Genomic DNA, 25,298 nt, shown 5'->3' on the forward strand with positions numbered 1-25,298 from the left:
TCTTCTTGGTTTCATGTTAATTTTCCTGATAATAGTTTAGGTTGGATTGTTAATTATTTGGTAAATCAATGTTGTTTTAAATTTCGTTTGTTTTAACATTTGGTGCCGTTGGAGTTTTGTTCACATTTTGTTTGGGAATCTCATGATTGGCAGGGTTGGACCTGGGCCAAAGGAGAGGGTTCAGCCCAGGTCTTGCCAGAATTAACTTGTGTGGAGCCTTTGGGGTCCAACCGGACCCATTCTGGGCTGATAGGATAGGGTAAAACAAGGAACTTGGGGGGTAATTTGGGTAGACTGGATAGAAGGGAATCTTGGGTAACTAACTTAGAAGCTCCTAGTAGGGGTTTTCAGCCAATTTCAGACTTTTAGGTAGTTAACATGGAAAACAAGTCAATAACTAGAAGGCCTCTAAGCTAAAACAAGAATTTAGAAAGGGACCTAAGGGGTTAAATTAAAATCAGCAAGGTTGCCCTATTTGCTTGCCAATAAAGGTACATTAAACTTGCCTTTGAAGGTAGGGATTTAAGAACTGAAAAATTCCAGAAAATTTCAGACGGCCAAATATTGAGAATTAATGTTTCATTGAGTTTAAACTTGAACCTTGAGGTCTCTTTGAATATCTAGAGCAAATCTTCTGAATTAAAATGGATTGATCTTGTGGTTTGGGAAAAGTTTTGGGGTCAAGCTATGTTGAGAAGCACTGTTTCATTGGTTTAAGTTGGTTGCCTTGCTGGGTTAATTGAACCTGTTGAATCACTGCTCCTGCTATTTTTATACTGTGGCTGGTTTCCTCTTGGACCTCAAATCTTGTTTCTGACTCTGTTTCTGTTATATTCAGGTACCTGCTCTTGAAACTCTATTATTTGTGAAGTTTTCCTTGAAGAATAAAATGAGAAGTAGAAGTTTTAAAGCACAACATTAATGTTTTGTTGATTCAGTCATGTTAATTTTGATTTTCTTACTTAATGAGTTATATTGTCTAACTGAGTTTCTAGTTAGTATAGATAAGTTTCATTACTGTATCTAATTTGGAATTGTCATGAAAACATGGAAAAATAGCTGGTTGGTTTGAATCAGTAGTTTAGGCTCTGTATTTCATCAATTAAATCCTGGACTGCACTAGGCATTCTCTGTCATGTAATTCATTTAATTTGTTGGCAAATGCTTATGGTGTTTGGATGTTGCAATGTTCATGTAAGGGTACAATCGAATACTCCTTTTAAGATGGTTTGGTTTGCTTCAGGGGGTAAAATCATGCATTGATTTACTGTTTAAGGGCATGTGAATGTGTTAAACTTTAGAAATAGATTGGAAATTGGGGTACTCATTTAGTCGACTTAAGGGTAAATATCAGAAAAGGCATCATGATTAGCAAGTTAATGTCTCAGTAGTTGTCAATTAATATCGTTTCAATGATTAGCATGTGAACGTATTTAAACAAAGAATTTGTTGAATTAGTTGTCAGTTTAATGCTGATCAGTGTTTCAATAGATAATAATTTTTAGTTTAATTTTGTGGTTAATCAATGTCGATTATGCAGGATAGATTGAGGTTTTTGTGTTGGGTAAGACTCGATATTGAGTCTTGAATTCCAGTTTTGGTCTTGCAAGTCTTAGGTTGTTGGAGCCTTAGATTTTGGGCCATTTTCGAGATAAGATGGTGCTTTGATGCATTGGGCTTATCCGCCAAGCCCAATAGCTCATATTAATTGTTGTTGGACAATTTCTGCGTAACAGAATTGATTCAAAATGTGCTAGAATAAAATTGGAGGCTCAAGTTGGCTAATTTGTTTTAATCAGTAGAACATCAGAAACAAAGATGTAATTCAATCTCATGTTTCCATACAGTGTTGTATTGAATTGGTAATGCAAATGTTTGGTTACGGAGATTGGGCCTACGGGTGGCCCAATTTGCCTAAAAAGCATCTAGTTTGGACGTTCGTGTCTTCACCAATCAAGGGGGCTTACTTTGGGCCCAAATCTGGACTCCTCCTGTGTTTAATTGATTAGGCCCATCAATTAGTGGAGGTGAGCCATACAAAATAATAATAGTCCATGGCCCTCCAAATGTAATTTGAAAATCCTTCTAAACTAAAATCGAGGTGTGTCGTGCCGAACAAAAATCTTAATTGCATGCCCCTCATTTTTAATTAGACTTTGTTTTAATCCTTAGAATTCGAGGCGTGCCATTTAGCAAATTCCATGGCCCTCACAAAGTGCAAACGAGTAGTTGCTTTAGGCGCGTATTCTAATAATCTACTTTCCTAAACTCGGGTGCACATTTATGTGACCCAAATCCAAATCTCAACGATGTTAAAATATGTCAAAAATTAGGGGCGCATTTATGTGACATGATTCGAGGTGTGTTTTAATAACGTTACAATTTCTCACTAAAAATGGATAAAAGAGGATAAAGTTAAAATTTGCACATAGGTTCATAATTGTTTAAAATCAGATAATTAAGCTAAATATAACAGCTGAGCGACCGTGCTAGAACGACGGAACTCGGGAATGCCTAAAATCTTCTCCCGGGTTAATAGAATTCCTTACTCGGATTTCTGGTTCGCGGGCTGTTAAAGAGAGTCAATATTTTCCTCGATTCAGGATTCAACCAGTGACTTGGGACACCATAAATATCCCAAGTGGCGACTCTGAATCTTTTAATAATAAATCTCGTCTCGATTGTACTTTAATTGGAAAAACTCCTTAATACCCTTCCGAGGGTAGGAAAAAGGAGGTGTGATAATGCCAATCAATTATATCCCAATCCAGAACCCCATTCTGGCAGTGGATTTCGCATTCTTCACTCCGGAATACTTAACCTCCATAAATCCAGTGTTCACTACATGGACATCACATGCAACTCAATCTACTCCACCAACTGTTCCAGAAGTCCAAAACATGCAAACCCCCCTCTCTCACCAAACTCAAAACCAAATGGATTAAAATAATAGAAGTAGAAATCAACCCAGTAAACTTGATACCGCAAAATGTGGTCGAGGATTCAAACCTAGACGAGCTAAACATCTTTCTATTTATGGAGAGGCAAGAGCAGAAGCAAATTCTCTATTGTCCACAGGCACTTTACAAGTGCACAATGGATATAAGGGCTCCAGAAGACCCTACCGTAGGAAAACACGCAATGATCCTCGTCCCTTTTCAGAGGAGGAATCCCATCTTTCCAAGGAGAATGAGGGAGAACGGAGATCTGAACAACCCACTGTTGAATATGAATAGGTCAACTACCTTCATCATTTGTAACATTAGAGGGGGCAACAACGACAGTTTTAGACTTAGTTTCAGGGATCTTATAGATACCCACCACCCTAGTATGGTAACCCTTCTAGAAACTAAAATGGACAGCCACCTTCCTCTCCTCAATCCTTTTGGATACACAGATATGATTGAGATACCAGCTGATGGCCAATATGGAGGCATGATAATCCTATGGGATCATACCAAGGTCATGGTTCATAGTTTTGTTCGTCGTAGTCAGGAAATCACTGCTACAATCGAGGTATTTTCTCTTAACAAATCCTGGCATTTTACTTCAATTTATGCTAGTACTGATAGAAATCTTAGAAATATTATGTGGAATAACCTTTTAGACATGCATGGGGAAATTAGAGGTCCCTGGGTAATAAGAGGGGATTTCAACGATGTATTAAGTTCTGACAAAAAATTAGGGGGTAGGAAAATCAGTTATAATATAACCAAAATTCTGTGGGATTTTATTAATCATTGCAATCTTATTGACCTAGTTTCTAGGGTCCCAAATTTACTTGGTCTAATAAAATAAAAAAGAATAAAAGGGCTTATTCTAGAGAGATTACATAGGGTTTTGGCTAATAAAGATTTGATTGAACTATTTCCGGAGGCTTATATTACCCATCTCCCTAGAATACACTCGTATCACAATCCCCTTTTAATCACTTGTAATCCTAATAAACGTATCTCCTTCAAGAGAGACCCTTCCGACTAGAAATATTTTGGTGTCGTCACCCCGATTTTGTAAATTTAGTCAAAAATAATTGGAATAACTCTAATTTTATTCACAACTCCACAAAATTTAGAAATAATATCATCTAGTGGAGTAAAAAATATTTTGGGGAAACTCACCGAAAAAAAGCTAGAATTATGGCTAGATTAAATGGAATACAAAACTCTAACAACTATCATTCCAATTCCTTTCTACAAAATTTAGAAGCCACACTTCTACAAGAGTATAGGGATATTCTGAATTTAGAACATGAATATTGAAAAATTAGAGCCAGAATGTCTTGGATTCAAGATGGTGACGCAAATACTAAATTCTTCCATATATGTGCTAGTAATAGAACTAGGAAAAATAGAATTGCCTATTTTAGAGATGACTTAGGAAATTAGATCAATGATCCTAACAAAATCTTGGATCACACTCTCAATTACTTTGTTAATGCCTTCAAAACTGATCATGTTACTACCAATTGGTCCCTTATCAAAAACAATCCAAAGGCTCATAATAAAATTGATCTTTTCATCCTTGATGTCCACCTCTCTAAAGAAGAAATTTACAAAGTTGTCTTTTCCTTCAATCCCTTTAAATCTCCAGGATCGGATGGTATATATCCTTTTTCCTATCAGAAGTACTGTAACATTGTGGGTAAATCAGTTATAGAACTATGTACTCAAATATTCAATACTCAATCTCTACCACCTGAAATCAACAACACCTATTTTTGTCTAATACCCAAAACCCCCAATGCAAACAATCTGAAAAACTTTAGACCCATAGGACTTTGTAATACCATTTATAAATACAAATATTATTGCTAATAGAATCCAACCTTTCCTCAACCATATCATAAGCTCTTTCCAAGCTAGTTTCTTAAGAGGCAGAAGGTCCTTCGACAATGCCATCATAATCCAAGAGTTGATGAGCCAATTAAAAAAATGAAAGGGAAGAAAGGCCACATGATTCTTAAACTAGACCTAGAAAAAGATTTCGATAGATTAGAATGGTCTTTCATCTACTTAACCCTCTCTCACTTCCAATTTCCCAATAAGATAAAGAAGCTCATTATGAATTGTATATGCACTAGTAACATTGCTATTCTGGTAAATGGAACCACAACCTCTTTCTTTGCTCCCAGAAGAGGAATCAGGCTAGGCTGCCCCCTCTCCCCCTTTATATTTATTTTGTGTAAGGAAATGCTATCCCGTCTAATCTCCTACCAAATTGATATCAATATTTGGGATCTTATTGGCCTCGAATCATAATCACACTAGCATATTCCACTTGTTCTTTATAGATGATCTCACTCTTATGGCTAAAGCTGACAGAAAAAACTTTAACACCATCAACAACTGTCTCAACTTCTTTTGCAGTATGTCTGGTCAAAAAATCAATAAAGGGAAGTCTAAAATTTTATTCTCCCATAACTGTTCTGTCCAAATCTCCAAAGAAATTGCCTCAGGCTTCAATTTGAATATAACCAATAATTTTTGTAAATATAAAGGATTTTCAATCCTCAATAATGCCCCCAAACTAGCTGACTATCAATTCATAATCGATAAAATGCGGGCCAAACTCTCGAATTGGAAAACCAACTGTCTCAATATAGCAGGGAGAACCACTTTAGCACTTGCTACTCTTAACTCGATTCCAAATCATTCCATGCAATATACTCTACTCCCCACCAAAGCCCTCAAAATTATTGACCAAATCCAAAGAAATTTTATCTGGGGTACCACTTCTAACCAAAAGAAATTACATCTCATTAATTAGAACACTGTTACAAAATCTAAAGAATTGGGAGGATTAGGTATGAAAGATGCCCTCTCGAAAAATAAAGTCCTTCTCAGCAGTCTCTCTTGGAGACTCATTAATAATTCCTCTTCTCCTTGGGCTAACCTCCTAATCCGCAAATACTGCAAAAAGAAGCTTAACAACTCCTCCTTCATTTGGAGAAACATTGTTACTGGTTGGAAACTTTGTAATCAAGGCATTCAATGGCTCCCATGTAGAAACTCTAATCTCAATACTTGGGACACCCAATAGATTCCTAACCTTTTAACCCTTAGAGCCAGTATTGAGGGTCCGTTAAACTACAAAGAAGATAACCTCCCTATCAAGAAGTTATACCATAAAAGGGAAATGGGATTTTCAGGAAACTTCATTCACTATTCCTCCAGGAATTTTGGATAAAGTAAACTCCATCCCATTACCACTCCAAAACATCGATAAACCTCTTTGGAGACTCAGCCTTAATGGTTCATTCAACACCAAATCCTGTTATAGCTTATTAAACCTAGAGAACACTACTAAGCAAGACTTTGAGTGGATTTGGAAAATGCCCTGCCCAAACAAAATAAAATACTTCTTTTGGCAAATCCTCTACAACAAAATTTCCTGCCGCTCCTATTTCCATCATATAGGTATGAATATAAACCCCAATTGCCCAATGGAATCCATCACTCATATTTTTCTCACATGCCCCGTCGTTTCAACCCTATGGAGACATTTCAACACCTCCATCTTGTCCTTAAATCATGATAAACACTGGCTAACCAAACTGAGAGATAGTAAACTTACCCCCTGTGGTTCCCTGGAACACACTCCTGCCTTTCCTCCTTTCTGAAATTTGGATCAACAAAAATAATAATAATATCAACAATACACACTATTACCCAAGTCTGGAAAATATCTCTAAAATAGCTTATGAATTCCACTTCTTTAGCTCCACTGAATTACTCACTACTGCCAAATCCAACATCAACATAAAATGGTATTCCCCCCAACATGACTGTTTTAAACTCAATACAGATGGTGCCTTCAATCGAGTAAGAATAAATCTGGCATTTGGGGGAGTTTTTCGTAACTACAAAGGGAATTAGGTATTAGGATATCAAAAATCTGACAAAGCTCTCTCACCTTTGCATGCAGAACTCCAAGCAATCCATGAAGGATTGAAAATAGCTACTAAATACAACCTGTTTCCATTAGAGATTGAAACGGACTCCACAGAAGCCATTCATGCACTAAACAACGATCACTTTGTCATGACTAATATTGTCTATTCGTGCAGATTATTGATGCTCCAGCGGAAGGACCTGTCACTACGGCATAACTTCCGGGAAGGAATCAAATAGCTCACCTTTTGGCCAAGGACGCATGCAAGGAGATATTTTGGCAAGCTTATTTTAGCTTATAAGCACTTTTGGTGTTTGTATGCGGTGAAAATCGGGGAACCGATTTCCCCTAGACGAGATACTTCAGATAATAGCCCCGGAAGCACGGGATCTCGAGTTGGCCGCCTCCCTCGGAACCCGCTGACGCCTTGCATGAATAAACGATTACTAGAGTCTCGACGAGCGTAAAAATCCCTCGAGGAATGCACCCGGGGTCGACCAAAATATCCTCAAGTTGTTCAACGCCATCCCTCGCACGACGTGAAGCCAACAGACGGTCACATCTCATCCCCTTTTGTCACATCAAAAGATTCTTTACTAAGCTTGGGTATCCCCTTTTCTATAAAAGGGGGTCATTAACGCCTTTTAAGCCAGAGCTCCACTTCTCCACGAAAGGTAATAATATCTCTCTCTCTCTCTAAATTGCTCGTCCTCTTTAACTCGAAGTTATTCATACTCGATCGTCCATTTCATTGGCCCGTGGCCACCCTTGTATCTATTATCTCTTAACTTGCTCTTCATTATATAGCTCGATATTGGCTGAGAAAAGCCTCGCTTAATCGTATCTCCGTCCATCATCCCTTCCCCGATTATCCCTGGTAGCTCAATATCGACTCACGCCTTGGTCCCGAGGGCTTCATCGGTCCGCTCCACGCTTGGGCGACGGGCCCTTCGGTTTGCTTACTACCTCGATCTAACTCGTATTTTATCATTATACTACATAAACTTAATACAAACCGCCCTAAAAACTAGCTCGGAAATAGATCACATATTTTTAGAATCTCATTTACAAATTTAATTGTTGTTACCATTTTCACGGTAAACAGTTTAGCGCCCACCGTGGGGCTAAAAATAATAGTGATTATTTTCTTGCTATTTTCGTCACACAGTTTCACACTTTTTTTTCCAAGATCCTTTGATTTCAGGCTAAAATGTCTGGCTCGATAAACGAGCCCGAAAACAACAACCTCGAAAATCACGGGGAAAATGGAGTGGTCATCCCGGCTGCTGGAGCACCTCTACAGAATCCTAGTATCGTCCCCGGACCGATCCTAGCGGATGTAGATTCACAAGACGCACAACAAGTCGACGAAACCTCTCATAATGACAGGAGCATAAAAAACACGGCGACCAACAGGAAGCACAAAAAATCCCGGCCCGGGAAGAACAGGAAGTTAGTCTTGGAATGATTGGTGGAATGGGGTCTACACAAAATCATTCCACCATCTCTTGGCAGACCCTATCATCTGGAATACAGCAAAATCGACCCCATTGGTCTCTACTATCCCCATGTTCCGTAGCACCTCATGGCAGCGAATAAGATAATCCCGGGGGTCCTCAGATGTTGCCCAACTGTAATGAACCGGGAAGAGCTTGGTGAACTTATCCAACCTCAACAAAGCCTCAGAAAACATAGATGATCCACCAACGGCCTGAGCTGCAACAACTGGCTGAGCAACTCCTACTGGCTGAGATGCTGGAGTCTGGAACTGGGGAGCCATCTGCTCCGGAGTGCAAATAGCAGGAGTTTGTGCTCCTGCCCCAGCCTGAGAGACGGCTGGTACTACAGGAAGTATGCCTGCCTGAGTGACACTCTCCATAAGGCCCACTAGACGGACCAAAGCATCTTGAAGTACTGGGGTAGCGATGAACCCCTCTGGAACTTGAGCTGGCCCTGCTGAAACGGTCTGGGGTGGAACCTCATCCTCAAACTCTACTTAGGATATGCTTATGTTGTCCCACGCTTCCGAAAAGGAAAGAATTAAACAGGATTGGGTAAAACTCTTCAGCGATGATGGTTTATGTCATATAATTCAAATAAATTATATTTAGGGTGTGTTTGGTATGAAGGAAAATATTTCCAATTTTTCCATGTTTGGTTGACTTAAATGTTTTGGAAAATATTTTCTTTATGAACTCATTTTCCTCCAATTGGAGGAAAATATTTTCCTTATCAAGGGAAGGGAAAACATTTTCCAAATCTCCTTCTCAACCCTCTCCACCCTCACCAACCCACCCCTACCACCTCTCTCCAAAAAAAGGCTTCTTTTTTTTAAAATTTTAGTTTTTCCGTTACCACCCATCCCCCCCTCCCGCAGAAAAAATTATTTTTTTACCTTATTTTTTTTTTTGCAATTTGAAATTTCTGTTTTTTTGTTTTTCTGTACCACCCAGCCCCCCTCATCTGCCCCCACCCCACCCCCCAATTTTTCTTACTTTTTTTTTGTATTTTTAAATTTCTATTTTTTCCGTTTTTCTGCACCCCCCTCCCCCCCCCCCCCCCCCGGCGCGCGCCCCGAAAAATATTTTTTAAAATATATTTTTCAGTTTTTGTTTTTTTATTTATTGGTTTAAAGGTTCAAAATTTTACAAGTTCCAAAGTTATGAGTTCGGAGGTTTATGTGTTTGGAAGTTTACGTGTTTAGAAATTATAAAGTTTACGTGTTTGAAATTCTACGGTTTCGAAAGTTTAGCGGTTCGAAAATTTATGAAATTTGTGGGTTCGGAAGATTGTTGGTTTGAAAGTTTATGGCTTCATGTTTATTATATCTAAATTATTCTAGAATACTCTTGAGAAGTTATTTTCCTTAATTTGCGTACAAAACAACGGAAAATGAATAAGATTACTACTTGTTTCTTGGAAAATATTTTCCACAGAAAATATTTTCTTGGAAAATATTTTCCACGGAAAACAATTTCCGTTATACCAAAAACACCCATAATCTTGGCCTTTAGCCTTATTGATTGGGAGGGCATTCACCAATTCGGAGAGGGTCATCACTTGGCCATGACTGTGGATGATATCTGGAATTCCGAGTTGAATTGCACATTTGAGTGACATGGAGTTTATATAATTGAATGTATGGTTCCATATGTGTGCCTGAGCAGCTAGTACTTCTCTAGCTTTGTCTCCAATATTTGTAGACATCAATGCCATATTTGTGAGATTTTTCTCTGAGAAGTGCTTAGGATTGTGATAATGTTATAGAGATATATGTACCTATAAGAAGTATGAGGTCTATATTTATAGGAAGAATGAAGGGATTCACCATAAACTGTGAATTTTATTTATTATTTTTAAAATTCCGCCAAAAGTTAGTACTGCTGACAATTCTGATTTTCTTAGGTCTTAGTAAAATACTCTTTACAATGATCTCCAATATCAACAGATTAATGGTACATAAAATTAGGCAGTGGTATTGATTCCGAGAGAACATATTTTGAGGAGAATGGTTTATCCTTGGTTAATATTGGGGATTGGATACCTTGGCTTAATTGGCTTGACTTGCAAGGGTATGTAAAGCGAATGAAGGCTTTGGAAAAATACATGGTAAAATTTTACAAATATGTGCTAGAAGATCACAAGACTAAATTAGCAAAGGAGAATTTTGTTCCAAGAGACATGGTTGATGTCTTGTTGCACCTAGCTGATGACCCTAATCTTGAAGTTAAGCTCACCACTGATAAGTTAATGGGATTAATCCATGTAAGTTTTCTCCTTTTATCTTATCTTCTTTTAGACTAATTGTCAGTACAAGAAATTACACTCAATGACCTTGAAAATGACCATTCTTGACTTTTTGACTCCCGCTTGCCTATTGACAAACTTTTAAGGTCAAAAATCAAAAGTGTTGTTCATGGGGCAAGCTACAAGCAAAAATTGTTAAACTTGAAGTGTTGTTCATGGGCAAGAAGGGCAAAAAACTAATAGTGGCTCCCGACATGTCCTATATCTGCAAATCACCCAGAACAGAAAATTACACCCAATGACTCTGGAAAATGGCCAATCTTGTCAGTATTGTGCAACAATTAGAGCCCAAAACGATTGACTATCTTTTTAAGGCTTGTACCCACAACTACATATAGGAGTATTTTGAGTAATTTAGTACACACTTCTTTTTCCTCAAACTTAAATTAATGCAAGGGTGACTACTCCCCCGGTCACTTAAGCTGTGGATGTGTGATATAAGGCCGATTCCAGTTTTATTTTCTCAAATTAACATCTCAAAATTTCAATTATACCTTACAAAACCTTCAATCAATTTGTTTTAGTACTTGCATTTTATTTTTTGGTATAAATCCCAGGATTTGCTGGCTGGTGGAACAGCAACAAAAGTAGAATGGGCATTTCAAGAACTAATGAGGAAACCATAGATCATAGAGAAGGCAAGCCAAGAACTTGACAGTACCATAGGAAAAGAAAGATGGGTAAAAGAAGAGGACTTTTCTCAACTACCTTATATAGAAGCGATAATGAAGGAGACATTTAGACTGCATCCCTTAACTGTTTAACCAAAAATCTGAGTCTTTGGTCAAAGCTAAAAAGAAATTCGGGTTACTAATAATCAGAAGACAAAATAAAATACTTTTAAGAATGATGGTAAGAAAATAAATAGTTGTGTATTTCAATGAATTCTCAATAGTATTCTGTGTCCTTACAAATGATGATACTTCTTCCTTTTATAGATAATTCTAGGTAAATGAATGAAGCCTCAGCTTTAATGATATAATTATGAGTAATAAATGACATTAAATAAGCCGTTATACAATCATTCCTATTAAATACCAATTTCGTAATGTATCAAGTATTTAATAATGAATTTGGACTCCTTTCTGTCACCAGATCTTTGTCTTCAATGCCTTCTAATCCGTTGGCTGTAAATAATTTAAATTGGTACGAGACTCGTATCTATACGTCGTCTCGTGCCTATTTAAATTCTTCTTCCCGTGGCTGTCTCCATCCGTGCCTCTTAGTCAATTGTTGCGCTTTGACCATTTAACTAATCCACGTGTCATGCCACATCATCTTTAATATAAATTCAGTTTTTTCCCAATACAGATAGTCCCCCCACTTTCCATTTATTTATCAATTAAATATTTGGGAAGTGGATCTTCATGAAAAAGGAATTTTTGCCACAATTAATGCTCATGACAGTATTAACGCCTCAGTAGTCTTTTCCATTTAATGTTCTGCCCATGTGTCATTTTCTAATTGATTCCGCTATTCACACCCTTTTTCGAGACTTCTTCATTCTCACTATTTACGAAGTGATACCTGCCTTTATTATAGGCTTTCCATCATTACACTTCTAAGGTTGACGGTTCCCATTTTACACATAACTTTTTCTTCGTTTGTCTTCTTCACAAATCTTCAGCACACACTTCCTTCTTAACAATGTCTTCTTCAAACCCTAACCGTAAAAAAGTTCCAGTTCTAGATCAATTCCCCAACGCCCCTGTTAGACACAGAAGAGGCGGAGGAGGTAGGCTTCGAACAGGGTTAGAATCTACTAGAGGCGGCTCCTCTGGTTCTTCTTCAAGGAGTTCTATCTCAAAGGCCCCTTCTTCTAAAAGTAGGGAAATTCTTGATTCTTCTCAAGAACCCTCAGTTGATGAAATAGTTCCCAGCGATTTGTCTTTTGAAAGTGACAAAACGTCTCTTCAAAAACAAATTGCAAATTTCGAAAAAACCGATACTTACCCCACAATAGTAACCGAGCTTACAATCCCCACCATATGAAAAGATTGTAACTGGAAGGATAGTCTCCGAATGTCAATTCCTTCCCCAAATCAAAGAATTTCCTCCTTTAGAAGTGGGTATTCTTCTGTTTATACTTACCCCTTCACTTTAGGTTTTAATCCTCCGATTGACCCAGTTATTCTCGATTTTTGTCGTTTCTTTACAATTTGTTTGGCCCAAATCGGTCCATTAGTGTGGAGAACAATGGCTTGTTTGAGATATTTATCCTCCAAAGCCAATGTCAATTTCACCTTTTCTCACCTCATTCATCTGTACCATCCTAACTTAATATGCCATGGGGTTTTTATCTTAACTGCAAGGAGCAAAAAAAGTGTTGGTAAATCCTGAAGATGACAAAGATCGTGGATGGTATATCCATTACGTTGTTGTTCGTACGGTGGACTTGATTGGCGAAACAAATATTCCCTTCCCTGAGAAGTGGAATTTTGAACGTAGGTTTCCTTTTATTTACCGTACCTACTTTTGAGAATTTCAGAAGAAATTTTGTTTTTAACCTCGTCTCTTCTTGTTTTTTTGTAGCAACCATGGGAGATGTGGAACCTATTCCCAACTTCCGTGGTTGGGTAGACTCACTTTTGAAGATTGCTTCTAGGGAGCAAAGAACTTGGAAATCAATTTCTTCCTTACATGGCTGGAAGGTCAAAACACATGGTATCCCCCTTTTTATATGTTTTTTTTTACATGTTAAGCATTTTTCCTCAACTTTGATCATGTATATCCATCCTTTAATCAGGATTTGGCATTAGAGGAATGACGGCTGAAGTAGCTATGGCCATTCGCATGTCTGCGAATGCTTCTCTTGATTTTGATAAGGCTCGAGCCTTGCTGCCAAAAAGGAAAGCTATAAAGGAAAGTTCTGAAGAAGAAGAAGAGGGTACCTCCCTAATTGCCAGGCCAAGGGTCAGGACGCGAATAATCATTGATGATGAAATTGAAAACACTCCTGCTCGAACCTCCACCACTGAGCCTATTTTGATTCATTCTGACGAGGACACCGAACCAAGAGATAATAATGAGTCAATTCAGCATCTTTTTGACAGTGGTTTCGGGAGTGGCGAGCTCGGCCCTGTTTTTGATGAAGCTCCTCTTTCCTCATTTGTTCCTATTTCCTCCATTCCTCTGCCAACCGTAAGTATTTCTTTACTAGTTTTGACGACTTCTGTTCTTTTTCCAGTTTCTACTGCTCCTATGTCCGTTCCCTTGGCAGTTTCTACTGCACCTGCTTCCGCTCCTGCGTTGGTTTCTACATCTTCTCCTTCCATTCCTGTTTCTACATCTTCTCCTTCCATTCCTTCCATTGCTCCTCTTCCCTCTGTTCATCGTACAGAGACGGGTTCTAGCAGTGGAAGTATGACTATGAGAAGTGTTACTCTGGAAGTTCCTGCCAATCATAGCCTCTTGAGGAAGACTGGTAGAGCCGATGTTTGGCTCGAGCCCCTAATTGGAGATATCGAGAAGAAGAAGATGGAGAGCCATAGCTGCTTAACTCTGATGAATGACATAATTCATTCTACTTTGAAGGTATTTTTTCTTCTTACCAACAATTTTTTTTTTATTATCTTCAATCTATAATTTCTATGAGTTGTCTCTGTAGGCTAACCTTATTGGCATGGAATTAATGGGAAGAATTTCCCTTCTTGAAAGAAAAGCCCGTGAGTCTGAAAAGACTGTCCACGAGGCCGAATAAATAGCTAGGGAAGCCCAACTTGAAGCAACCAATTGGAAGGAACAGTTTGAGAATGCTCAAGGGACCATAGAGGAGTTGCAAGAAAATAAAAATCTCCTGGAGCAGCAAAACCGTGTTTTAACTTCTGAATTGGCAACTGCCAAAGCTTCTTCAAGCCAATTGAAAAGAGACAAAGAGCTTTTGGAATGCTCTTTGTCAGAACAATTATCCAAGGCTAGTGAAGAAGTTAGGGAGCTGAAGGCACTTTTGGCTAAGAAGGAAGAGTATGTAGGAGAGTTAGTGCAAAGCTTGACTCAAGCTCAGGCTGACTTACAGACCTCTTCTGGCGAGATTCATGCCTTGAAGAGTTCTCATGCCTCTCTTGAAGCTTCCCTTGATTCCCATTTAGATGAGCACCAAATCTTAAAAAACGATCTTGCTATATGGGAAAAGGAATATGGACTTCTGGAGGAAAACTTCAACATAGAGGTGAGTTGGACTTTCCTGAAATCTCGCCGTGATGCTTTGACGGAAGCTGCTCAAGAAGGTTTTGACTTGCAGTCTGAACTGGCCAAAGTCGTAGATACCATCGAGAAAAGCCAACAGTCTACTGATACTCCTTCTCCTGCACTTGAAGTTCCTGGAACGGAAGAACTTTTAAATGAAGAAGTGACTACTGCAGCAATTGGGATTACAATTCCTGCTTCCAAGGGTGAAACTTCTGATGCTCCAAACCCTTCAGTGACTAGCTAAAAATGAAATTGCTGTAAAGGATCTTTTGATGAAGTCCCTAGTTAACATAATGGGGCATTTGTAAAAAAAAAAACAAATGCTTAGTTGACTAAGTTTGTACTTAGTTTTTTGTTTAAAAAAGAAGTTTTATCGGTACTTCTGCATATTCTATTCTTGCCTGTTTATCTAGGACTCATGGAATAGCTTAGCATTTTTATCCTTTTAAAATGCTTTACGATTCTTCTCATGGAATATCAACATGAGGCTTATAAAAGAGGGCCCTTTTATTTTATCGACACTTAATGAAGAAGACGTCTCAACTTCATAATGGTGTTATAATACGATGAAAGAAATAGGAAAACACACGTTTTGTATGAAACAACTTTGGCAAGTGTTTGACTATTACATGTATTACAAATACATCTACAACTTTCTCGTAACTGTTTTTCTTGTAACAGATTTGTACATAACATAAAATAAACAAGGTTTTTCTTCATAACCTGTTTCAGTACATAGTCATGACCCTATCTTTACATATTAAGAAGGGTTTGAGAGGTGACTTTGTTTATGAGTTTGAGAGATGACTCTGTTGTTCTCATGAATGCTGAAGACTTCGTAATTTTTTCTCAACACTTGACTTCTATCGTTCGATATTCGTATCTGCGTATCTGCATTTCTACACGTATCTGTGTATAGTATTGTAGTCCCCCAAGTGTTTGAGTGGTGAAGTATGAAGCCTCGAGCACTTGTTTATTTCTTTTACTTTGGCCCTTTTTCCTAAAACAAAAAGATATGCGGGACCCGAAGGTGCGATTATAGATGAAGACCGCCTAACTCGTGTGTATTTCCATCAGATTAATTGTAACCCTGGGCTAGGAATTTAAGAATACTCCATTTTGCCTTGCAGGTTGTGACTCATCATTTGGCACGAGTTAGGATATTTTGCCTAGCATCTAAAATCGTTAGTAAAATATTAATAAACCAAGAGAGAAATTTTAACATGATGATACCTGACCGTAGGTACTTTCTCAAAAGTAATATCTTTTTAAGTGGACAACATTCCAATGTGAGGGTAAAACTTTACCATCCATTGTCTCCAACTGGTATGCTCCTTTTCCCGCAATGCCACGGACTTTGTACGGTCCTTACCATGTTGGACTTAGATTTCCTAAGTTAGAAGCCTTTGCAGATTGGAACACCTTTTTAAGCACGAAGTCCCCAATTTTAAAAAATCTGAGGCGAGCTTTCCTATTGTAATATCGTTCTATTACTTGCTTTTGTGCTGCCATCCTTATCAAAGCAGCTTCTCTTCTCCCTTCAAGTAAATCTAGGCTAACCCGCATCTCTTCATTATTAGATTCCTCCGTTGCCTGATCGTATCGTGTGCTTGGCTCACCTATTTCAACTGGAATTAAGGCTTCCGTACCATAAACCATTGAAAATGGTGTTTCTCCAGTGCCTGTTTTGGTCGTTGTATGATAAGCCCATAATACTCCAGGTAACACCTCATGCCAATTACCTTTTGAATCTTGTAACCTCTTTTTCAAGTTATTGATAATGACTTTGTTAGTTGATTCTGCTTGTCCATTCCCTACTGGATGATATGGCATAGACGTTATTCTTTTGATCTGCCAACTTCAAAGAAATTCTGTGATTTGAGCTCCAATGAATTGTGGTCCATTGTCACACACGATCTCCTTTGGTACTCCAAAGCGGCATATTATATTTCGCCATATGAAGTCTTTAACATCTTTTTCTCGTACCTGTTTAAATGCCCCTGCTTCTACCCATTTAGTGAAATAATCTGTAAGTACAAGTAGAAATTTTACCTGACCTTTTGCTTGTTGAAGTGGACCTACGATATCCATTCCCCATTTCATAAAGGGCCATGGGGCTATAACAGTATGTAGTAACTCAGCTGGTCTGTGCATATTATTGCCGTACCTTTGACATTTATCACATTTGGACACGAAACTGGTTGCCTCTTCTTCCATCTTAGGCCAATAATATCCTGTGCGAATTAACGTTCTTACCAGTGACCGTCCTCCTGCGTGATTCCCACAATGTCCTTCATGTATTTCTCTCATGACATATTCGGTTTGAGAGGGTCCGAGACACCTTGCTAGTGGTCCGCCGAACATCTTTCGATAAAGATTTCCATGATATAAACAATATTGTGCAGTTTTTTTGCGAAGCACGTGAGCCTTTCCTTTGTCATTAGGCACGGTACCGTGCTGTAAAAAGGCAACAATTTCGTTTCTCCAATCCCATGTTAGATGATTAAAATTTACCTCGTTTTTATCAGATTCAAGAACGGAATGAAATAGATGTATGACTGAAGCATCTGTATTGTTTGCCACGTCTGTTGCGGATGCAAGGTTTGCTAAAGCATCTGCCTCTACATTCTCATCTCTTGGGATCTGCACTACTTTCCAAGTTTGGAATTGCTTTATTAATTCCCGTACCTTTGCGAGGTATTCTTGCATTCATGACTCTCTGGCTGTATAAGTCCCCAGCATCTGATTAACCACGAGTTGAGAATCACTCTTGATTATAATCTGTGTTATGCCGAGTTCTCGTGCCAATTCTAAACCTACAATTACAGCCTCATACTCTGCTTCATTGTTAGTTATAGAATGACATTTTATAGCCTGTCTAATGGTCTCACCCGCAGGTGGTACGAGGACTATTCCTAGGCCTGCCCCTTTTACATTAGATGAACCGTCAGTGAATAAAACCCAAGTCCCCGGGTTCGCACCATTAAAAACTAGTAATTCTTTTTCTGCTTCTAAATGCATCCCCTGGCTAAAATCAGCCACGAAATCAGCTAGTACTTGAGACTTTATAGCGGTCCTGGGTTGATAAATAACTTCATATTCACTTAGTTCTATAGCCCATTTTGCCAATCTTCCTGAAAGTTCATGTTTATGCAAAATATTTCGAAGCGGAAAAGCAGTAACTACAACAATAGGATGACACTGAAAATAAGGTCTTAATTTTCTAGATGCCACGATCAAAGCTAATGGTAATTTTTCTAGCTGTGGGTATCATGTCTCAGTTTCCAATAAGGACTTACTTACATAATAAATAGGAGATTGTTTAGCTTGGTCCTCGCGGACTAAAACAGCACTCACTGCGACTTCAGATACGACCAGATAAATGAGAAGTTTTTCCCCCACCTTTGGTTTTGCCAACAATGGTGGTTTTGACAAATAAGCTTTCAAATTTCTAAGGGCTTGTTGACAATCTTCATTCCATTCAAAATGATCTTGCTTTTTAAGTGCAGAGAAAAACTTAAAACACCTTTCTGAGGATTTGGAAATAAATCTCCCCAAAGCTGCAATTCTTTCCGTTAATCTTTGTACTTCCTTTTTATTAGTAAGGATATCAGAGATTTCTTCTATTGCTTTGATCTGAGAAGGATTCACTTCAATACCACGATTAGAAACAAGAAAACCCAAAAACTTACCTGATGCAACTCCAAATGCACATTTTTTTGGGTTGAGTTTCATATTAAATTTTCGCAAAATTTCAAAAGTAACAGATAGATGAGAAATATGATCATGAGATTGCTGGGTTTTGACGAGCATATTGTCTATATATACCTCCATTGTTTTCCCTAAATGTTCTTGGAACATTTTGGTGACCAACCTTTGATAGGTTGCCCCAGCATTTTTGAGGCCAAAGGGCATTACTTTATAACAGTAAGTCCCCCTGTCTGTGATGAAAGAAGTTTTTTCTTCATCACCGGGATCCATTTTAATTTGATTATATCCCAAGTATGCATCTAAAAAACTTAAAAGTTCATGACCTGCGGTTGCATCAATTAGTTGGTCTATATGCGGTAAGGGAAAGGAATCTTTTGGACAGGCTTTATTTAAATCGGTATAATCTACACAAACATGCCACTTACCATTTTTCTTGGGTACAACCACCGTGTTAGCTAACCAAGTAGGATATTTTACCTCACGGATTGATCCGATTTTTAATAATTTTTGGACTTCATCCTGAATCACCTGGTTCTTGAAGGCACCTTGCTTCCGTTTCTTTTGCTTTATTGGTGTGAAAGAAGGGTCCTCATTGAGTTTGTGAGTCATCACATTTGGTGGTATCCCTGTCATATCAGCGTGGGACCAAGCAAAGCAGTCTAAGTTAGCTTTTAAAAATTCGATTATCATACCTCGCATGTTCGTGCTTAAATTGGCCCCGACATAAACCTTACGTTCAGGCCATTGACCAAATAATATCACTGCCTCAAGCTCTTCAATTGCCGTTTTGATGCTTTCATTTTCTTCAGGTTCTTGAATTGTGTCAGGTCTTGAGTCCAAATCCGTCTTTTCCTGTTCAGTTGAAGTTTGATCTTTTTTACCTTCAACTGTTTCCTATAATTGCTATTTTTCTTTATTTGCGGTGCTCGTACTTGTTACAGTGTTGACACTTCTAGCCATCTGCTGATCCCCACGAATTTGGCAAATTCCCCATGGTGATGGGAATTTAATAACCTGATATAGAGTTGATGGGACATCATCCATATCATGTATCCATGGTCTCCCCATGATCATATTGTAGGCCATTTCCATATCAACTACCTGAAATTTAGTTTCCTTCACAACACCCATAGCAAAAGTTGTTAGAAATACTTCACCTCTTGTTACTACACTTGAATTGTCGAAGCCTGTCAAGGTGTGCGCCTTGGGTATCATTTTGACTTCAGTTTGCATTTCTCGTAGTACCCTTAGTAATATAATATTTACAGAACTCCCTGGATCAATCAAAACTCATTTTACATTAGTATCATGTATAAGTAAAGATATTACCAGTGCGTCATTATGTGGAGTTATCACTCCTTCGGTATCTGCGTCATCGAACGAAATACTTTCATTTTCAAGGACCTGCCGCACCCGTTTCCCGTGTGTAATCGTTACCTTAGAAACCTTGTTGGAGGCTGTGTAGGTTATGCCGTGAATATCTTCTCCCCCGCTTATGACATTCACTGTCCTCTTGGGTGAAGGAAGTTGTGGTGGCTCTTGTCTGTTTTTCATATAAGCTTGTTTTCCTTTCTCACTAAATAACTCAGTGAGGTACCCTTGCTTCAATAAATGATCCACTTCACTCTGCAGGAATCTACATTCTGAAGTTTTGTGCCCTTGATCGTTGTGAAATTCGCACCAATGATCCGGATTGCGTCTACTTGGATTTGACCGCGTCTCTTTTGGCCACCGTACCTTATCTCCCATGCTTCTTAAAACAGCTACGAGCTCAGAGGTAGAGACATTAAAATTATATCCGCCGAATTGTGCCTTTAAACTCCTGTCATCATCTCGCGATTCTTGTCTGTTCCGATCATTCCTGAACTTTGAAGAAGAGCCAGAATCCCGGTTCCTCGATTTTTGATCATATTGCTGGCTATCTTGTTTCGACCGTGGGTCTTTTCCTACAGGTCCCATATATGGATCGTACCTGTTTTTACCTGATCTTTTTTCAGTTTCTGACCTTCGTGTACCGCCCCTTTCTTCATGATGAAGCTTAGGTACGGTATCTTCTTCGATTCGCAGCTTCGTGCTATACCTGTTGTAAAAATCATTCCATGTGGTTGCAGGAAATTCTCGAAGGCTTTCTTTGAGTCGTCTCGTAGCTTCAGAACTTTTGTCATTTAAATTACTTGCAAAGGCTATAGCAGCCCAATTGTCAGGCACATGAGGTAGAGCCATTCTTTCACGCTGGAATCTATCAACAAAGTTTCTAAGCAGCTCTGAATCCCCTTGTTTGATTTTGAAAATATCTTCCATTCCTTTCTCAACCTTTTGTGCTCCCGAATGCGCTTTAATAAAAGAATCTGCAAGCTCAGCAAAAGAATTAATAGAATTTTCAGATAAAAGAGAATACTAGGTTAATGCACCCTTGGTGAGTGTTTCTCCAAATTTCTTGACCAATACTGATTCAATTTATTGTTTGGTCAAGTCGTTGCCTTTTAGACCTGTTGTAAATGCAGTCACGTGGTCACGTGGGTCTGTAGTACCATCATATTTCGGGATGTCAGGCATTTTGAACTTTTTCGGAATTGGAAGGGAAGCAGCACTAGGCTTCCATGGTTGTTGTGAGTATTTGTCCATGTCTACTCCTTTTATTACAGGCGGAACTCCAGGGATTTGTTCAATACGCTCATTTTGTTCCTTAAGCTGTTTCTGCAAGGTTAGTACTAAATTTTGCAAATATGAATTATTTAAATTACCTGGTCCCCCTTCCTGTGGTTCACTGGGGGTTGCTCCGTTTCCAGAATTATCAAGACCAGAACGGGGATTCTCCAATGTATTATTATTAGGAGTTGGTGTGGGTGGCGCAACAGGCAATCGACTAACAAGTGCTTGAAGAGCTTTGCCGACCTTTGCATCAATTAGCTTTTGCAAAGCTTCAGTTGTAACTCCTTCAAAATGTTCAGATTGCTCTTGTTGATCAGCACGGGATTCAGTAACAGGAGTGCCTTCACGAGATTGACGTGGTGAATTTAGTGGAGAGGGAACCACGTCATCTTGATTTTGATGTATTTGATTCTCATGGTTTCCCAATGTGTTATTACTATTGTTGTCGGCGTTGTTGTTTGACATGGTGACGACAATAGATAAGATATAGCTTAAAAGGAAAGATTATCAGATTCCCGGTAACGGAACTAATTTGTTTAACCAAAAATCTGAGTCTTTGGTCAAAACTAAAAAGAAATTCGGGTTACTGATAATTAGGAGACAAAATAAATTACTTTTAAGAATGATGGTAAAAAAACAAATAGTTGTGTATTTCAATGAATTCTCAATAGTATTCTGTGTCCTTACAAATGATGATACTTCTTCCTTTTATAGATAATTCTAGGTAAAGGAATGAAGCTCAGCTTTAATGATATAATTATGAGTAATAAATGACATTAAATAAGCCGTTATACAATCATTCCTATTAAATATCAATTTCGTAACGTATCAAGTATTTAATAATGAATTTGGACTCCGTTCTGTCACCAGATCTTTGTCTTCAATGCCTTCTAATCCGTTGGCTGTAAATAATTTAAATTGATACGAGACTCGTATCTATACGCCGTCTCGTGCCTATTTAAATTCTTCTTCCCGTGGTTGTCTCCATCCGTGCCTCTTAGTCAATTGTTGCGCTTTGACCATTTAACTAACCCACGTGTCATGCCACATCATCTTTAATATAAATTCAGTTTTTTCCCAATACATTAACAACATTACTTCCTCCGCATTACTCTATAGAGGACTGCATTGTTGCTGGTTATGATATACCCAAAGGGACAATGGTTTTTGTAAACACAAGGTCTTTAGGAAGAAATCCTAAGTATTGGGATAATCCAGAAGAATTCATTCCGGAAAGGTTCTTAGAAAATGACATTGACATAAAGGGACAAAACTTTACACTGTTGCCATTTGGTTCTGGAAGAAGAAAGTGTCCTGCTTTTAACCTCGGGATTAAGATTGTTCGGACAACGCTGGCTAACTTGTTGCATGGATTCAACTGGAAATTAGCTGGAGATACGAAGCCAGAAAATATAAGCATGGAGAAAATCTATGGATTGACTACACACCCTAAGAAACCAATATCTATGATCATGGAACCAAGACTCTCCAACCATCTTTATTATTAGGGTTAATATCTTAAAACTCCCTTAAACTATATACAACTTTTATCAGTTTCCTGCTTTAACTAACCGATATTCCCAAACCCTCTAAACTATATTTTTTCCCATAATATAACCCCCTTCGTTGATTATCTAGAATAATGTGTGAAATAGCTTGCAAAGGGCACTCAACTGCTGAAACCCCCCCCCCCCCCCCCCCCATCAAAATGCTTTACCTGATCATGTGTAACGGCTAATTAACCTAGTCCTTTTTGAAAATTTATATTTTTTATTTTCTCCTTATTTTCTTTGTATTGTAAGCTTTATTCCTCGTCAACTGGGTTCCTTTGAAATTTTTTATCCATCTCTTGTTTCTTTTACAATTATTTAGCCCCTTTCTTGTTTTACTCTTCTTTTATTCCTTACCCATGTCCCTAAGATGCAATCTCTTAGGTTTTTGGATGGTTTTGGTCATGCTTCTTCACAATGTCTCTTAGATTATTTCTGTGATTGGTTTTTTATTGGCCTTAATGAGGATTTGGGTTTAATTTTTTTTTTCTTTAATTGCAATTCTATATCGGCCTCCTTGGGTTTTGCTAGTTAGGTTTGATACAACCCCTATAACTATTGTATTCAAAATAAACTTAATAAAGTTATCTTTCATTTTTATTAAATTTGTTGGCGACGTATGAAATTTTACAAAAAAAAAAAAGAGTATTTTCTCTTTATAAGTCTTGATTTATTCTTTAAAAGATTCAGTTTTTCTTGAAAGAGTAATTTGTGTGTTCGACATAGGAAAGGTGAGCAAGAGAAAAGGAAAATAAAATGGAAGAAAGGAGAAAAAAGATTTTGAAAAACATTTATTTGCAAACTCATGTTTTTTGGTGGGAAAATGTGAGGTTAGAGAATGATAACCTCGTGTCGTGCCACATGGCATATTTTTTATTATTAAGAATGTGTACTAAACACACCTCAAATAATCCAACAAGGGGGTTTTACTATAAAGAGAAATATAGTTCCGGGGGTTTTGGGGGCACCAAATAGTTAAAGTAGGAAACTCACAAAAGTTGAATAGTTTAAGGGGGTTTAATAGTATTGACTCTTATTACTAACTAGCTTTGTTTAGTTCCTATCAATCTCTTTTTTTTTTTGGTTAAAATGGTGCATATTTGCATTATTTAATCATTGAACAAACTGCCCGTTAGGGCTAACAAAAATATTGTTTGTAGCCGGGTATGTATTACCCCCATCTCATTTTTGTTATACTATTACTATTACAGACTAAAGTTTTCCTTTCAAACAAAGTTCCTGTGTTGTCTGTCCAAAACACGTTGTTGACAAACACCGGAGGAACTAGTGTTACAAAAACTTCTTCAAAAAGAGTCCTTCTTGTCCCTTCCTTTGCTAGCAGGTCAACTACTTTGTTGGTCTCCCTGTACGTGTGCTTCACCACCACGTCACCTAGTCTTTGGACGATTGACCTGCATTCAAGAATGATAGATTCAAAATAGAGGTTACCATTAGTTAGCATTCTAATTACCTCCGTTGAGTCAGTGTTTATTTCCAGGGGTATTAATCTTTTTCTTCCCCAATTTGTAATCCTTTAAGAAGAGCTAGCAGTTCTGCTTGGGTGTTGGTGGTGTATTGGACTGATCCTATGAAACCTAGTATCCAGTTCCCTCTTGTATCTCTGAACACCCCGCCCTGTCCTCTCTTACCTTGGTTTCCTGTTGCAGCTCCATCATAGTTCAGCTTAAAGGAGTTGATTTTTGGTGGTTCCCATTTTACCCAATTTTCCCCCTATTTCTTGTTTCTTTTTTTAGCATTATTGTGACATATTCAGTAGCCTTTGCTATTGAACATTTTGAGTCAGCTCTGTCTTTTCTGTTGTTGAAGATGTTATTATTCCCTGTTAGCCAGATTTGCCAGAAACAGAAGGGTATGAGTTCTTTCCAAGAGATGATGTTGTTATAATCTTTCTTTTTCAGAGTAGCCCAGGTATTAGGCCATTCTGTGGGGTCAACACAGGGATAGAGGTGTTGACTTCCTTTTTGCATTTGGAAATAATGTCTTTCCAGAAAGTTTGAGCAAAGGGGCTTTCAAAGAAGATGTGTGCTGAGGTTTCATTTGCTAAGTTACACTGCTGGAAAGTGGGATTTTGTTGTACCCCTACATGATGGAGGTAGGCTTCAGTGGGGAGCCTTTCATGGAAGAGTATCCAGAAGAAATATTGGATTTTTTTTGGCACTCTTAGCTTCCATATCCAAGTGAAATTGTGGGTCCTATTTTCATGGCCTTGGTGTAGGAGTAAGTAGGCAGATTTTGTAGAGTGTAGACCATCTGGTGTTGCACCCCATATCATTCTATCTTCCTTGACTGGGTTGGATGGGATAAAGGTGTTTTGGATGGAATTTTGCACATTTTGGGAGATGGTAATGGAAAAGGTGGAAAGGTCCCCGTACCCTATTTTGGTGGACATTGGCAACTGTTTTGGACATGTCTTCTCTTGTTAGAGGACCCTGAATTAGAGACCTTATGGTTGGTAGACTATTAATCTAGGGGTCTTCA

General features: G+C 38.2%; 1 pseudogene; it reads left to right on the forward strand.

Annotated features, from left to right (window-relative positions):
• The first annotated feature begins 3,036 nt into the window (after window positions 1-3,036).
• Window positions 3,037-22,757, forward strand: LOC107802980 (trimethyltridecatetraene synthase-like; annotated as a pseudogene).
• The last annotated feature ends 2,541 nt before the right edge of the window (window positions 22,758-25,298 follow it).

The sequence above is a fragment of the Nicotiana tabacum genome, chromosome 20 (assembly GCF_000715075.1).
Source record: "Nicotiana tabacum cultivar K326 chromosome 20, ASM71507v2, whole genome shotgun sequence".
In the NCBI taxonomy this organism is placed as follows: domain Eukaryota; kingdom Viridiplantae; phylum Streptophyta; class Magnoliopsida; order Solanales; family Solanaceae; genus Nicotiana; species Nicotiana tabacum.